This window comes from Ovis aries, chromosome 2 (genome assembly GCF_016772045.2).
Source record: "Ovis aries strain OAR_USU_Benz2616 breed Rambouillet chromosome 2, ARS-UI_Ramb_v3.0, whole genome shotgun sequence".
Lineage (NCBI taxonomy): Eukaryota > Metazoa > Chordata > Mammalia > Artiodactyla > Bovidae > Ovis > Ovis aries.
This window is the reverse complement of record NC_056055.1, coordinates 107,044,952-107,057,258: the sequence shown is the minus strand read 5'-3', so window position 1 is coordinate 107,057,258 and position 12,307 is coordinate 107,044,952.

The following is a 12,307-nucleotide window of genomic DNA, read 5'->3' as shown; positions in this document are numbered from 1 at the left end:
ATACATCTATGCCGCATATGCTGTCTCATGAAATGCAGAGAAAAGTGTCCAAATATTATATTTTGGGTGAATAGGGAAAACCAAATGTATCTTTACCTGATTCCAAACACGAGGTGCTACAATATTTGAAGTAAGCCTTCAAAACATGGAATAGAATTTATTGGTTAACTACGTACTACCTTAAAGTAATTAATCTACGAGGGAGTACCTCTGGGCTATAAGCAAGATTGGTATAATCAAATCATAAGCTAGACAGATAATTCCCATTACGTGTGTAGTTCCCAAAGCTGGCAGTTTCTGGATTTCTTCTTTTCAGTTTCTTTCTTTTCCACGAAGCATACAAAAACACCCATCATGGGTTCAGAATTTGCTGTCTCTAACAATCCACTAGGAGAAGATTTAATTCAATTTTGGACAAAACATAGGAATATGAATTGCTTTTATATTAAACCAACCAGCTCTCAAAGAAAAAAAAAAAAACAACACACAACAACGAGTAGTTGGAATCAGGAGTTAATGTGTAGGTTCTTTGGAGAATAGCCATACATGAGTACTGGGGGTTCATGCTCTCAGTTAATAGTGAGTACATGCTATGTGGTAGGCACTATGATCAGGACTGGGAACCAGACTGAAGCTAGAGAATTAAACAATTATTTGCATCTGTCATCCTGGAGAGGGACTGCTGAGCAAAGGAAGCAGACTGTGTGTCAGGGACTGTGTAGTGGGACCCCTACCCCACAACTGGGACTCCATCACAAAGAAAGGGGTGGAAGTTACATTCCTGCCACAATCATTTTATTTTATTTTGTCATTTTAATTTTTAGGAGTATAATTGCTTTACAAAGTTGTGTTAGTTTCTGCTATAAATGAAGTGAATTGACTTTCTGTATACTGAATCAAAAATCGTTGCTGTTGTTTTAGTCCCTAAGTCATGTCTGACTCTTTGCAACCCCATGGGCTGTGGCCTGCCAGGATCCTCTGTCCAGGGGATCTTCCCTGACCCAGGGATCAAATCCATGTCTCCTGCTTGGCAGGCAAATTCGCTACCATTGAGCCACATGGGAAGCCCAAATCAAAAATACTGCTGCCTAAATACTATTACAGTAGACCTTTCTTTCTTTTTTTAATTTATCAGGGTATAGTTGCTTTACAGGCAACTGATGGCTCAGCAGTAAAGAATCCACCTGCCAATGCAGGAGATGCTGGAGACATGGATTTGATCTCTGCATCGAGATCTCCTGCAGAAGGGCATGACAGCCTGCTCCAATATTCTTTCCTGAAAAATTCCATGGACAGAGGAGCCTGAAGGGCTACCGTCCATGGGGTTGCAAAGAATCTGACACGACTGAATTCTTGAGCATGCGTACACAATCTGTATACATTATAAGTATAAGAAAGAGCGAACTCATAATGAGCTTTTATGACTTTTATGACGGGGAAGGGATAAATTAGGAATTTGGGGATAACATATCCACACTACTGTATATAAAATAGGTAACCAACCAGGACCTACTTTATAGCACAGGGAACTCTACTCAAAATCTTGTAATAATCTCTGTGAGAACAGGATCTGAGCTGCACACCTGAAACTAACACAACATTGTTAATCAACTATACTTCAATAAAAAATTAATTTTATTAATATAAAAAAGAGCATTTTTGAGTATTTTTTCACCTATCTAAATTCAGAACCTCGTGATTACAACTTGATTTTGACAGATACAAGCACAGAAGGCTTGGGCTGCCTCTGAACTTGTGAAATTAACTTCGAATTCCATGACTTTCAATGAAAATCTGCTACAAAAACTAGCTCCTACTGGTGGAATTCTCTTTCTCTTCAGTACATGAAGCTGCTAGGAGCTTTTGTCTCTCTCAAATGCTTCTCCTGATCAGATTTTCATTCTGTTTCCAAACCAACTTATAATTTAATAGACATAGTCATTTTGTTCAGGAGGAATTTCCATGACATGTGTTGAGTCCAATGTACACATTTAGCATCCAGTATCCAGCAGCACCACCTATTGTTATGTTGTAGCCCTTGTATTAAACTTTCCAAGCATCTGATTTGTTTATTTCTCTAGCAGCTCTGTTTGGGATCCAATATACTACACATTTTTCAGGTTTATAGCGGTTGAACATGAGGATTGTGGTGATGTTTCTAAAGTTACAAATTGGTTCTATACATAAAAGGCATTTTAGATTTTCATCTTTGGTAAAGAAACTGAATGGAGAGGCTATATACTTATTAAAATAGTTACGGATAGTAGAATAAAATTTGGTAAATAAAATCCAAGTTGTATCTGTATGCCTTGAAAATTATCACATTATTTACCAAATGCAAGTGACTTTTTTTCCCAAAAGTGGTTTAAAAGCACTTGTAAAAAAAAAAAAAAACAAATATTTTCATTTGCAGGTAGAAAGAAACTCAGGAAGTATCAAATGGGCAGCTATAGAATTTTTCAGCATTTTTCCCAGAAGAGACTGAGGTAGGATCAGAAATTTTATACAGTCTTTATTTGATATTGACATGTACTGTGAACGTGAGTCATAAACTATGTGTTCTGTAAGTCATGTTGATTTAAACCATGTAAACCAGGACTTCCCTGGTAACCCAGTGGTTGTACCCCACAATCTCAATGCAGGGGACCCAGGTTCAATTCCTGGTTGGGGAACTAAGATCCCACATGCCATGTAATCAAAAAACCAATATTGTAAAAATTTAATATTGTAACAGATGTTATAATAATTTCAATAAAGACTTTAAAAATGGTCCACATTAAAAAAAATTTAAAGAAAAAAATCCCATGTAAATCATGTTAGGAAGGAAACAATAAGTAACACAGAGAATATTTTTATACACATTGTATTGTTTAATTTTGACTTCATACTGGATCTGCTTCTGTGACTTTAACCCACACCTTGCCACTTTTGTTATTATTGTTGTTCAATCACTCAGTTGTGTCTGACTTGATGTAACCCCATGGGCTTGTTATTATAGGCATACATAGTCAGATAGCTGTGATATCTTGGTTTGTTGATATAACAGGAGATATTTCATTTCATGAAATGAAATGACTGTAAGGAAGTGGCTTGCCATTCTGGGGGATATTTGCAAGAATTAAATGGTCTTTTTACTTTGTTTTCCTCACCTCCCCCCATCTCTGAGCCATAAAAGGGTGTGGCATCCATGCCCCAGGAAGATGGTTATTTTGAGAGGCTAGTCTCCCATCTTCTCAGCTTTCCGAATAAAGTCGTATTCTTTGCCTCAGCACCTCATCTCTCAGATTTATTGGCATATTGTGCAGCGAGCAGAGAGAGCTTGGACTTGGTAACATATCATTTAATCTTCCCCACAACTCTCTGGTGTGAGTAAGATGCCTTGAGCCCTTTCTTTCTTCTTTTTTTTCCTGTGTCCACTCTTAGAAATTTCATCTGCTCTATAGATTCAATTACCATCTCTATGTTGATCATTTCAAAATTTGTATTTATTTATGTCCCTAACAATTCTCCCAACCTCTAGAAAAAAAAAGTCTATATTTGGAAATTAACACTTGTGCCAGAACCTGGAAGTTATCTTAGACCCCTCTTTCCTGTTGATCTTCTCCACTCAATTAGTCATGACAATATTTCCTCAATATTTCTGAATTCTCCCATATTTATTTCAGGCCTAATCATTTCTTACCTGGTTCATTGCAATAATTCTGTTGCTTAGAACTGGGCTTTATCTGCTCACAGATGGTTCTAAAATTCGGGACTCAATAAATAAAAAGCTTCATGAATGGTATCTCATTGCTTTTAGAATCAAGACCAAATTCTTTACACAAATAAAAATGGTGCAATTAAAAAAATAAGACCCATGACTAAGTTTCCAGTTTTTTATCCTACTCTTGCCTGATCAGATATTTAGACCACACAAGATGAATAGTGATCATACTGGGACAGCCCTACTGATTGCCTCCCTATTTGCAAATCCATAGACAGAATTCACCACATTGTTAGAACTGAGAATCAAAACCATCTACAGAGGTCCTTAAATGACATTTGAAAACTTCAATGCTCATTCAGGTCCAAAAGTAATTAGAAATTGTGTAGACGCATGCTCAGTTGCTTCAGTCTTGTCCGACTCTTTGTGACCCTACGGACTGTAGCCTGCCAGGTTTCTCAGTCCATGGCATTTTCCAGGCAAGAGTACTGGAGTGGGTTGCCATTTACTCCTCCAGGGGATCTTCCCGACCCAGGGATCGAACTGAATCTCCCGCATCTTCTCTATTGTAGGTGGATTCTTCACTGCTGAGGAAGCCCAGTTAGAAATTGACAGCTATTCTAATATGATAATGAATACAGTCTTCATCTTAACTAAAGAAGGGCATAATTGGAGGGATTCTTACTCAAGTCAAGACCAAAAAAGACGCTGCAATCTCTACTACTATTTAACTTTGGGAGATTCAGCCATTGTCATCAGATGCGAAAAACTGGAGACATAAGAATTGGAAGCAAAGAGGTTAAGCTATGTTTGTTGCTGATTTGGCTACAAATTAGGTGCAGCACAGCATGAAGAGTGACTATCCTTTGTTTAAGAAAGCACGATACTTCATGCAATTTTCTTATATTTTAAAAAGAAGTAATAAAACAATAAGCTCAAAGCCAGTGAAAGTAGTTGCCCATAGAGTGAGGGAAGGGAATAGGGTGAAGGCAATGCTGGCATTGGGTAAATATTTTCCACACCTGATAAATCAAAATGAGATCATGAAGGAAAAAGAACCTGATATGTTTTTATTTTGATTGTATCTATTTATTTGCCTGTGCTGACTCTTCACTGCTGTTTGTGCTTTCTCTAGTTGCGGTGAGAGAGGGCTACTCCAGCCGCAGTGTGTGAGCTTCTCATGGAGATGGCTTCTCTTGTTGCAGAGCGTGGGCTCTAGGTTCTGCGGGCTTCTGTCGCTGGGCATGCGCCCTCAGCAGTTGTGGCTCCTGGACTCCGGAGCACAGGCTCAACAGTTGTGGCTCACAGGCTGTGCCTGTGGAATCTTCCCAGACCAGGGATCAAACCCACGTCCTCTGCACTGGCAGGCGGATTCTTAGCCAGTGGAACACCAGGGAAGTCCTGAACGTGATGTCTTGAAGAGAGAGTGCTATAGAGTGGACCCTGTTCTGAGGAGGAGGCACTCCTGGAGGGGCTGTACCTCTGAGGGTGCAACAAGGCCAGTTGTGGGAGGGCTGGGGAGAGGCTGGAACCAGGTGCCAGGGTGGAGGGCATCCTGGGGCAACAGAGGGGATGCAGAGGGGATGCACGGTGTAAACAGAAGCAACTCTCTTCTGGTCCGCCTCTCTCTCCCTAAGAAGCCTGCAGGGTCCCAGCATCAGCATTACAAAGCACAGGAAGGTTTGGGGGCTGAGGAGAATACCGTGTCATTGACATTGTTGGGAAAATTGGGACCAAGAGTTTCCTTGGCACTGGGACAATATACAAGGGCCCCAATGACCCTGTAGTAGAAGATTGTTTGCATACCATGAGGGGATGACACATTCGGCAAAAACTGATTTCAAGTAAGATAATGCAGGTGAATTATAAAGAATTATAATTAACTGAGAATTTATTTTATTTATTTTTATTTATAACTGAGAATTGTAAAGTGCCCAGTAGATGCATAAGATTAGTGTGTTATTCAACGAATCTGCTCAATGTTATATGGCAGCCTGGATGGGAGGGGACTTTGGGAAGAGTGGCTACATGTATACGTATGGCTGATCCCTTCACTGTTCACCTGAAACTATTACCACGCTGTTAATCGTCTAAACTCCAATATAAAATAAAAAAGTTTTGAAAAGAGGAAAAACATCAGTGTCTTATTGTGGGTGCAATAATTTCATTCTAAACTGTAATAGGTGTATTTAATAAAGTTTATAAATTCTAAGATAATCACAAGATAAATTGTGAGAGATGTCAAGCAGTTTTAGAAACTGAAATAATCATTTGTTATTGCTTTTCTCTAATTGAGCTAATTTTATTTTACTTTGGAAATTAGATGAGTTGCAAGCTTTTGAAAGGGCACCCATTTTAATTAACTTTTCTGTAATAACTTACACAGAGTTTTGTGGATCCTTACAAAAATCTGAATCAGATTTTTTTCCAGTGATGTGCCTATATGTTATATACTGACTACATAAGGGCACTGAATTACTGTACTATAATTACACAACTGATTTATATTAATGTGTGTCTCTGTAGTGCAATAGTTTTTACATTTATTCATTCATCAAGGATAACCATGACTAATGCAATTATAGCTTCATTTGAAACTCATTACTCCTGGTCATCAATTAAGAGATAAGAATGAAATTATTTTGATAAGTTTATAAGCTAATGGGCTAGAGGCCAATCAGATTGCTTTATGCTGTTAAATTATTTTATGATGATGTTACTTATGGTAACATGTTAATTTGAAGCAAAGGTTTTGGGATTTGTGTTACACTTAAAAAGTTGAAAGTCATTTTTCATTTTAGTTCTCTCATATAGATACAGAAAAGTTACATTAAAACTATTTTGTGAGTTTAATTAACACCATTATGGATACTGCAAATACTTGTAAACAGAGGGGAATAATCTGCAAAAAGAAGAAAATAATACTGATGCTTTATGCAAAAAAAATAGTATAACTAAGTATAGCAAAGAAGTAAGGGATCATTGGTAAGCCAGAACATTAGGAAAAGATTTGGAAAAACATTGATTTGTTTGGAGAACCAAAATAGTTGTAACTGTGCCAGATGACATACTTATGTTTCTAAGAGAAATAAACTTATCCTGAATAAAAGTGGCAAGTGGTCAAAAGAATTAAAAACAAAAAGAAACCATCCAAAGACAAGGTAAGCTTGGTATAGACAAAAAGTCTCTAATACAGATGCTGTTGCTGCTGCTAAGTCACTTCAGTCGTGTCTGACTCTCTGTGACCCCATGGACTGCAGCCTGTCAGGCTCCTCTGTTCATGGGATTCTCCAGGCAAGAATACTGGAGTGGGTTGCCATTTCCTTCTCCAATGCAGATGCTACTGATTTGCAAAAGAGTGGAATTATTTTCAGTAAGAAACTAAAATTAACTAAAAACTAATCAGAAAGTTAAATAATTTTAATTGAAAACACATGTGTCTGTACCGTTGTATCCCTACCTGTAGAATGTCATCACATCCACAGTTTTTCTAACTTTATTAATACTTATTGAACCTCTATTTAATGTGCAAGACTGTTAGGCACCCAGTAGGGGCATAAGGCAAAAAGACTGTCGAGGAGTTTGTAATCTGGCAATTTGGGTAAGAGAAGGGTGTACACATTTTGAGAGCAAGGTATAAAGTGTCAAGTGCTGTGAGAACAATACAAACACAAAGTGTGGAAGGTGGATGGAAGAAAGGAGCATCCTCAGTGGGAAAGATGAGGAAAAGCTTAATGTATGAGAGACTACGTGACACGAACCATGAAGAATAAAAAGAACATCCAGTGACTGATACTAGAGATACATAAAAATAACTCGAGCACTGTTGATTTTGTGCTCAGTTCAGTTCAGTTCAGTCGCTCAGTCGTGTCCAACTGTTTGCGACCGCATGAATCGCAGCACACCAGGCCTCCCTGTCCATCACAAACTCCCAGAGTTCACTCAAACTGACGTCCATCGAGTCGGTGATGCCATCCAGTCATCTCATCTTCTGTTGTCCCTTCTCCTCCTGCCCTCAATCCCTCACAGCATCAGACTCCTTTCCAATGAGCCAACTCTTCCCATAAGGTGGCCAAAATACTGGATCTTCAGCTTTAGCATCGTTCCTTCCAATAAACACCCAGGACTGATCTCCTTCAGAATGGACTGGTTGGATCCCCTTGCAGTCCAAGGGACTCTCAAGAGTCTTCTCCAACACCACAGCTCAAAAGCATCAATTCTTCAGTGCTCAGCCTTCTTCACAGTCCAACTCTCACATCCATACATGACCACTGGAAAAACCATAGCCTTGACTAGACGGACCTTTGTTGGCAAAGTAATGTCTCTGCTTTTGAATATGCTATCTAGGTTGGTCATAACTTTCCTTCCAAGGAGTAAGCGTCTTTTAATTTCATGGCTGTAATCACTATCTGCAGTGATTTTGGAGCCCCCCAAAATAAAGTCTGACACTGTTTCCACTGTTTCCCCATCTATTTCCCATGAAGTGATGGGACCAGATGCCATGATCTTAGTTTTCCGAATGTTGAGCCTTAAGCCAACTTTTTCACTCTTCTCTTTCACTTTCTAGGCACTGTCTTAAACATTTTATATGTTATTATGTCATTTAATCCTCAAAACAACCATGGGAATAGTGCTTCTATTATTGTTACTATTCCACCCATGAGGAAAAGGAAGCTGAAGTGGTTAGTGGGTCCCAGGTCTCATAGTATGTGGGAATCCAGAATTTGGTCTTGGATCCATGTAGCTCCATGGACTTGGATCCATATAGCCTTAGGAAGCATCACTACGAATAAAGCTGCTGTAGGTGATGGAATTCCAGCAGAGCTATCTCAAATCCTAAAAGATGATGCTGTTGAAGTGCTGCACTAAATATGCCAATAAATTTGGAAAACTCAGCAGAGGCCACAGACTGGAACAGGTCAGTTTTCAGCCCAATCCCAAAGAAAGGCAATGCCAAAGAATGTTTAAACTACTGCACAATTGCACTCATCTCACACGCTAGCAAAGAAATGCTCAAAATTCTCCAAGCCAGGCTTCAACAGTATGTGAACTGTGAACTTCCAGATGTTCAAGCTGGATTTATAAAAGGCAGAGAACCAGAGATCAAATTGCCAACATCTGCTGGATCATCAAAAAAGCAAGAGAGTTCCAGAAAAAAGTCTGCTTCTGCTTCATTGACACTATTAAAGCCTTTCATTGTGTGGCTCACAACAACTGTGAAAAATTCTTCAAGAGATGGGAATACCAGAACACCTTGCCTGCATCCTGAGAAGTCTGTATGCAGTCAAGAAGCAACAGTTAGAACCGGACATGGAGCAAAAGACTGGTTCCAAATTGGGAAAGGAGTACGTCAAGGCTGTATATTGTCATCCTGCTCATTTAACTTCTATGCACATCATGTGAAATGCTGGACTGGATGAAGCACAAGCTGGGATCAAGATCACTGGGAGAAATCTCAATAACCTGAGATATGCAGATGATAGCACCCTTATGGCAAAAAGTGAAGAGGAACCTCTTGATGAAAGTGGAAGAGGAGAGTGAAAAAGCTGGCTTAAAACTCAACATTGATGTACGGCAAAACCAATGTGTGTGAAGTAGCTCAGTCGACCCCAGGGACTGTAGCCTACCAGGATTCTCCATCCATGGGATTCTCCAGGCAAGAATACTGGAGTGGGTTGCCATATTGTAAAGCAATTAACCTCCAATTAAAATAAATAAATTTATATTAAAAAAAGTAAACTCAACACTCAGAAAACTAAGGTCATTGCATCCAGTCCCATCACTTCATGGCAAATAGATGGGGAAACAATGGAAACAGTGACAGACTTTATTTTCATGGGCTGCAGATGGTGACTGCAGCCATGACATTAAAAGACACTTGCTCCTTGGAAGAAAAGCTATCACCATCCTAGACAGCATATTAAAAAAACAGAGATATTACTTTGCCAACAAAGGTCCATGTAGTCAAAGCTAGGTTTTTCCAGTAGTCATGTATGGATGTGAGAGTTTGACCATAAAGAAAGCTGAGAGTCAAAGAATTGATGCTTTTGAACTGTGGTGTTGGAGAAGACGCTTGAGAGTCTCTTGGACTGCAAGGAGATCCAACCAGTCCTTTCTAAAGGAGATCAGTCTTGAATATTCACTGGAAGGACTGATGCTGAAGCTGAAGCTCCTATGCTTTGGCCACCTGATGTGAAGATCTGACTCATTAGAAAAGACCCTGATCCTGGGATAGATTGAGGGCAGAAGGAGAAGGAGATGACAGAGGATGAGATGGTTGGATGGCATCACCGACTTGATGGACAGGAGTTTAAGCAAGCTCCGGGGCTGGTGATGGACAGGAGAGCCTGGTGTGTTCAAGCCCATGGGGTCGCAGAAAGTCGGACACAACTGAGTGACTGAACTGAGCTGAACCATGTTGCTTCAGAACTATGTTGTACTGCCTTGTAATGAAGAGTTGTCTGTGAAGGTAAAATTTGAAAGACCTACATTCCCATAACATTTGTGTTTTAGTAAAATGATGCTGAAAAAGTTGACATTAATCATTAGAAATATAACAAACATGATCATCTTATTCATTTGAAAAGTAAATGCAAAATTGTGCATGTGCTTTGGTTATAGCAATGCCAACATACAGGAGATTCAGAAAATGCTTTTTGACTGTATTAATAAATAATGCAGAAAATGTGCATTCAGTGGGAAGAGATCAGTATGTAAAATGATTCATTGCACAGGATTCTGGTCTTTCATTCCCTCTTTCAAAGTCATCTTTAATCAGTATATTTTCAGCCCTTCTGGGTTTGAGTACAAACTAGCTAACCTATTTCCTTTCCATTAACAGAAGACAAATTCCTCAACCCTAAAAGACACATCATCAATCTGTGATATCAATAATCAGTGGCGAATTCTTTTTCAGGATGTTTGTTAACATACACATCTTTTTCTGACTAGTTTTTCTATTTTTTCACCTTTTAATTTTTTTCAGTAACGAGGGATATAAATCCAGATAAAATGATGCACAGATAATTTAAGCATGCATGATAGAGACCAGATGAGGCAGCAAGAGTTTGCATGCTGACTAATTTCTTTAATTCCCCCAAATTGAAGTCTTATTAATCATTTGCTAGTTCCATGGAATGGTACATTCTTCAAATAATGCCTCATGATAAAAATAAGAGAAATGATAAATGAAAATAGTCAAAGTATTCAGTAACATGTTGCTGATGTAGTATAATTTAAAAATAGAACTTAGCATATTGTGGGAATTTGCCTTTAGACTTGTCGTTGCCTCAGTAGAAACTATTTAAATACCATATATAAATTGCTTCATATTTCAAAGAATATGAAGTTGAAAGACTCAAAAACATCATTTACGTACATATACGTATACATGCACAGTTTTGCTGATGAAATTGATTATCTCAAGTCTGAGACACCATTTTTTATTTTTCGTGGAAAAAAAGGGCATCTGGTAGCCACATAAACTACATCTGAATCTGCTAAGTTGCCCTATTTATCATGAAGCTGTGAGGCTTGAGCGGAGCAAGAAAAGAATCTGCAGATTGTCCAAGCTGAAGCAGAAGAAAGTCTGCTCCTCAGCCTTCATGACTGAAAAGATCCAATGATTCCCCAAATGTCCGTGGAAAAAAAGAGATGTTGTATGCAACCCCTTGCTGCCCCCAGGAGAAGACTCTTAGGGTTTTGGGGGAAAAAGTCCATTCCCTCTTTGAGAAATAGCTTCTTCTCCCAACTTACTACTAGTTCCAGGTAGACACGGAACCTGGCTCAAATGCACAAAGCAAACATGTAACCTTAACTGTCTTTTTGACCCCAAACACCGTAAAGTTGGGTCTCCATAGAAGCAGTCTACCAAGCCACAGAGGTACCTGCGAGGTGGGATTCGGAAAGTTACTGAAGGCACATGTACGTACATTGTGCCTGGAATTACCTTGGCACCTATTTCTGCTGCTCTAATCCCTTACCCTCAATCCAGCCCTCTTGTTGCTTGGGGGAATTTGCTTTGATCAACTGACTGAAAAGACAAAAATTCAGGGGTAGACCATAGATGGTTTTGTACAACATGCTGGTTTTAGCTAAAACTGGACATGTGCATCCTTGCAATCTTTCTCTGAGGTGGCCCAGGACCCCGGAGAAGGAAAATCTTACCCAAAGGAAAAAATCAGAGAGCATCTGATTCCTTGCTTTGTTTGGAAGGAGAAAGGGCCAGAGATACAAATCTAGAGGAATTAGTGAGTTGTGGCTAACAGCTTGGCCGCAAGTTCAGGAGGAAGATGAGAGACAGGATGTGTCTGTGGGCTCTGCAATCAGCAGATCGGACCACCCATTCTCAGCCAACCTCTCCTCACCAATTTGGAGCTGCTTCCTGGTCTCATGAACCAAGTGGCAGCAATGAAATGATCTCAGTAGCATGGGCTTCCCCTCACCCAAGCTGCTCTGATAATGTCCAATTTACGTGTTCAACCTGGTTGTACTGTTAAGATCGTGTGAAGATCCTAAGAGAGACAGCGATTGATGGAATTCTCGGGAGATAGCCAGGTGTACACTGAGCCTTCAGCAAAATACCTTTCCCCAGAGGGACTAGCC